The sequence below is a fragment of the Raphanus sativus genome, chromosome 8 (assembly GCF_000801105.2).
Source record: "Raphanus sativus cultivar WK10039 chromosome 8, ASM80110v3, whole genome shotgun sequence".
Classification (NCBI taxonomy): Eukaryota; Viridiplantae; Streptophyta; class Magnoliopsida; order Brassicales; family Brassicaceae; genus Raphanus; species Raphanus sativus.
Genome location: NC_079518.1, coordinates 15,315,268 through 15,320,414, shown reverse-complemented (window position 1 = coordinate 15,320,414; position 5,147 = coordinate 15,315,268). Strand labels below are relative to the sequence as shown.

At 34.6% G+C, this 5,147-nt stretch overlaps 2 long non-coding RNA genes across 2 annotated transcripts; both read left to right on the top strand.

Annotated features, from left to right (window-relative positions):
* Nucleotides 1–1,850: 1,850 nt before the first annotated feature.
* LOC108821488 (uncharacterized) lies at nucleotides 1,851–3,753 on the top strand. The gene is made up of 6 exons (XR_001944562.2): nucleotides 1,851–2,153; nucleotides 2,244–2,408; nucleotides 2,586–2,631; nucleotides 2,794–2,851; nucleotides 3,023–3,508; nucleotides 3,637–3,753. It is a non-coding gene; the product is annotated as an uncharacterized LOC108821488 (long non-coding RNA).
* Nucleotides 3,754–3,844: 91 nt separating this feature from the next.
* LOC108821489 (uncharacterized) lies at nucleotides 3,845–4,556 on the top strand. Its single transcript, XR_001944564.2, has 3 exons — nucleotides 3,845–4,023; nucleotides 4,099–4,186; nucleotides 4,302–4,556. It is a non-coding gene; the product is annotated as an uncharacterized LOC108821489 (long non-coding RNA).
* The last annotated feature ends 591 nt before the right edge of the window (nucleotides 4,557–5,147 follow it).

The window sequence follows — 5,147 nt, the reverse complement described above, 5'->3', positions numbered from 1 at the left end:
TTGTAGGACCTACTAATTTTCATCTTTCTTCTTCCTCTATCTTGTTTTTTTTCTGCAACAGATTTCATAAATAAATAAAAAACACAATTCTTTAAGAATCCCAGCTCATTTTTATGTCACAGCTCTTTTTGATGTGTTGTCTTGTTCTCATCCGTGATAAACCTCAGCCAAGTTCAATTTCTGTTCATCTTCTCCATCCCCACGAGTCAACACGACCAAGCTTCCTCTTCCATGTTAGGCTCTGCAACTCATCCTTCTCATTATGCGAAAGTATTTTATGGTGGTTGTGATGTGCGTAATCCACCGCGGTGGCCATCGCTTCAGTCGCAGGATGAGCTCAAGCAATAATGGCCAAATCTCATTTTTTTCACATTTGGTCCTTTAATTGTTAATTTATTCTTAATTTGACCCAAACTATCAAATTTGCAGATATATCCATTTAATTGTTCTAAAACTTTTAATTGTTCAACCCAACTCCTACAATATATATATATGACTTTAAGAGCAATATAAACATTTATGTACACAAAATTGACCATATATTCGAGGTACACATGTACACATTAAAAAGTTTAAATTTGGTTGCGTACACCATTAGACGTGCACACGTGTACATCAAAAGATGAATCAAAAAGAATGGTAGTTGTTTTTGTGAAGTGACGAACCTATCAAGATTTGTGGTGAAGTTTTACACATATAGGTGTACTCGCGATTGCTTAATCAAAATATCAAAAAAAAAAAAGATAAAGATTTACAAATGGTCACACATGCGTACATATGTACATATTTCTATGTGTACACGATATAGAGTGCAGATTTAGAAGTTACAAATGGTCCACATGCATACATTTGTACATGTTTCTAAGTGTACATGTTTTTATGTTTCTATGTGTACAAGGTCTAAAGTGCAGATTTAGAAGTTTTGGGTTAATTCAAAAAGACTTATATGCAACTTTACAAGTTTTTAGGTAACAATAGAAACATTTAACATTACAAGGACCAAATGTGAAAATTAATGAAACTTTATCTCAAAGTTCAATAATGGCGGTTTCAATTTCAGATGCAACGACGGCTTCGCTTTATGGTCTACTGGAGGTCATGGAAAGAGGGCTAAGATCACGGCAAATACGTAGGATAGCGAACGGCGTTAAAACTTCCCACTGGACTTGAGTATTGCAGAAGAGAAAACCTGTGGAAAAGAAACAGTGGAGCTCGCCTCGTCTGTAAATTGCAGTGGAGAGCTTGTCAAATTACAGCAATCCCAGTGTCTATGATCCATGACTGTGAGTCAGCCACTGTGAGCCACCGGAAACGTCGGTACGGAAACGTCGGTACAGATACGTCAAGCAAATATGAGATCCCACACACATAAAAGGTTAAGGAGGTGCACAGCAGAATCGTATCTCTGAATTGTGTGACAAATAATTTGCTTGGCAGTTGTTTCTCAATTTGTTTTGATAAAAACTCAATTTCTTTGATGGCAATGATTTTATCAAAAAAAAAAAAAATCTTAGACTAGCTTTAGAAAAAATAAAACAGATCTGATAAATATTGGGGAAGAAAAAAGAGTCAATAAAAAAGAGAAAGAGAAAAGTGGGACCCATCAATTTTAGTATGGTTCTTTCTAGTTGGCAAATCTATACTATACTAAAAGCTAAATAAGATCAAGTCTCAGCATGTCCACGTCATTTAATTAAATCGACCAATGGTAGAGAGCTTTTTTGCCACGTCTGTTTAGCTAATATCGATAATGATGAAAGGTGGGCTTTACGTTTGGGTTTAAATTACTTTGCTATCTTGGCCCAGCTATTATTTCCTCCAGTTTTATAGTTGTCGTCTCTTCTTTTTCCATTAATATGCTTGCTTGATCAGACACTAACTGCAGCTATTATTCTCCTCTTCGTAACAACAAAAATAACCTAATGATTTCCTCTTCGACTTCTCCTCTTTCACCCGGTACTGATGTAGCTTTAAAGCTACCACCAGGAATCAAATAGATCATGGAACTCAGAAGCAAATAATTAGATTGAACCTATCTCTACTCCAGAGAGTTGAAACTGATATAGTTCCTTTCATATTCCAAAGGAATCGGGATAGTGTATCTGAGAAGAGAATTTTGATTATTATCATTTTGGATGTTCTCAATGTCACTGGTACACTCTTTCTCTCTCTCTCTCTCTCAAGCGTCATCTGAAAAAAAAATTGAAAAGGCCGATTAATTTGTGTGTTCTTTTCATCCTCAGAGGACGAAGTTCTTCGTCTAATGCCGCTTTGATTTACGCAACTACATACTTGACTCGATCCAAGAAAATCCGGAGCCTGATTCATTGGAAACATCACTCTCTGTTACGCTTCCTCTCGATTCATAAGCAACGTACATGCAAATCATCGGCAAACCCATGATCTAGGTTCCTCCTTGGCTTCTTTTTTCCATCACCTCCACCACTACTACATATAAATCTTAATGTCGCGCTTTCATTTATTTGTGTTCTTATTTTTTTCCGACATTATTTGTGTTCTATCTGCCAAGTTTGCAACTCATGTTTCAAAAATAAACTTTTTTTTTTAATTTTGTTCTTGAACAGAGATTTTGGGAGAGGCTGGTGTTACCTTCTATGCTCGATGACTTTGGTAATGTTACTCTCTACTATTTTTGGTTGTTCTGTACATAAAAAAGTTGTGTGCTTTATGGATCAAAGAATGATTTTTAATTTTTTTTTGTTAACTTGTGATTATTAAGACCACAAAAAGACTGATTTGTTGTTTAAAAAAGACTTATTGGTTGTAACTCAGATAAAATGAAAATTCGTTGGCTCAGTTATTGATTTTGGTGTAGGATGCGCTATCACAGGTTTGAATTTTCTGATCTTACCTACTAAATTATACTATTTGGATATATATATATATATATATATATATGCAGGCTTACTCCTGTTAGATCTCCAGCTTATGACGACCTCGGCCTTTTTTTTTTTATTCCAGCACGTTAACTGACGATTGACATATTTATATTGTCTTGCAGAGAATTTGATGGTAACAGGAATTTGTTGCACGAGATCACTAGACTTTCACGGTTTCACCTAAGGCAGAGATAAGCTCTTTATTAGTTCTCTTGACAAAAGTCTATGGCGTAAATCACCATGGCATCTCCTTCTGTTATCTGTGGACCTAATTAGTTTAAAATACTTCTGACAATTAGGAAGAAGTATACTTGATATAGTAATATCAATACAATATTTTCTATGTCTGTGTTTTGTCTAGGATTAGTCTCTTCAATTTGTTCAAAGTGCTTCTCTTCAGATTGATCATATAATTTAGAAGCTTAATTAAATCTATTATATTTCCTCCGTGTTTGATTATCTTTTCTCTAGGCACTTCTCTACCCGGATGTTCTGTCCAACATTGCTCCAGCAAGTAGTTATCCTTGTGCCATAACAACAGTACGAGGTACTAAAGCTGCAACAAGCTCTCAAGCAAGACCACATGGTACAGCCTTCATAGCACCGAGGTTGTTGTCTTTTATTCCATGCCATGAAATGAATCTCACCCTGTCTTAAGAGCTGCGTTGCTTTTCTTATATTTTCTTCCTTCTCTGCTATCTAATTCTTGCTCGGTTTCCTGCCTCTTCAATCCAAGGGACAAGCAACCGGGTTGGTCGGTTTCATTTGACTGAAACTTGCAGCAATGAACATGGTTTCCCACACTCAAGTTACCAAAACAAGAATAAGCTCTCTCTCCAAGTATACACTGCAGGCAAGTATTCTCTGATGTTTTAAAGAGATTTCAATCTACATGTATTTTCATGCCACAGAGAACAGAAATTTATCGGGTCTTCTTTTGTAGATCTGGAATACATGGATGGGGCCTTTCTGCAGGAAGAATTATCTATGAATGTGGGTTTTGTCTGTTTTTTATAGAGAGAGAATGATGAGAAACAATATTTTGTTTCAGATTCTTAAATACAGACTGGAATAGGTGAGACTTACTATTGCAGACCTGAGAGAAGGAAAGAATGCTATATGAGTTGAGACTATTTCCCATTTATCTCCACTGTTATGTATTTCTCTCTTCTAACCAATTGAAGGATTTGTGTTGCAGCTGTTCAATATCAGTGAGGAAGCAGTCGTTGATGCTACAAATAAAGGGATTATAGCTCGGCTTATTAACCATTAGTAAGCAGTTCCATGTAATGTTTCTAAGACCCTCTTAGGAGATTTTGTTACACTGCAGTAACTCATTGAGACGTTTTTACTTCTACTCCCTCTCAAGGTAACACTCAGAAGGATGTTACTTTGTTTCAGGTAATGTTTCTTTTCATTAGAATACATGCTGGTTCCATCACTCCTTTAAGTGTAAGATGCAGCGGTTTTTGAAGTGCAATAATGGTAAATACACAAATGCGTTGTTTGCCAAATATTTAATAAACTTTAGTGATACCGGTTTTCTGTAAACATGAGTTGGTCAAAACCATGTAAACAAATTATGATGTCATCTAACATGTTCAATTGCGACAGAGAAATTCAGATAATAAAGATAAGATTGTTAACTATGTTTTCTATGTTGATGTTGTTATCGGAGTCAGATAAAAGCAATAAATAAACACAAGAAGTCATCAGTTTCCATGTGAAAACAGTACAATATAGATTTCAGAACATTTGTACAGTGTGGTTAGATAACGGAGCAAAACGGTGGAAAATATGGTGAAAATGAGAGGGATAATATAAATAAATTTGGAAAAATAAATTCATTTCATTAAATTTGATTTATATACTCTGTTTTGTTGACAAAAAAATAGATGTACTCTGTTTTTATTGTTTTCTCAATTTTAGAATAAATGAGACAGAATAATTTTTTATTTGATGGGCTGAAATTAGAGTAAATAAACTAAAAATAATTGTCACCTACTTTAATTTACTCTAACTCTATCCCACAGCAGTACCTGTAATGTAATATACTAAAATCTATTTATTGTTCACATCAAAAAATAATTTGCTTATATTATTAGGTAACTATCGTATTCTAAAATCAATACGTGAGAGTACATTACCATTATATTATTAGCTGGATATATCAACACTGCAAACCAAAGTCATTTATATAGGTTTTAAGGAACTAAAACATCCAAAGGAAATGTATGTATAAAAATA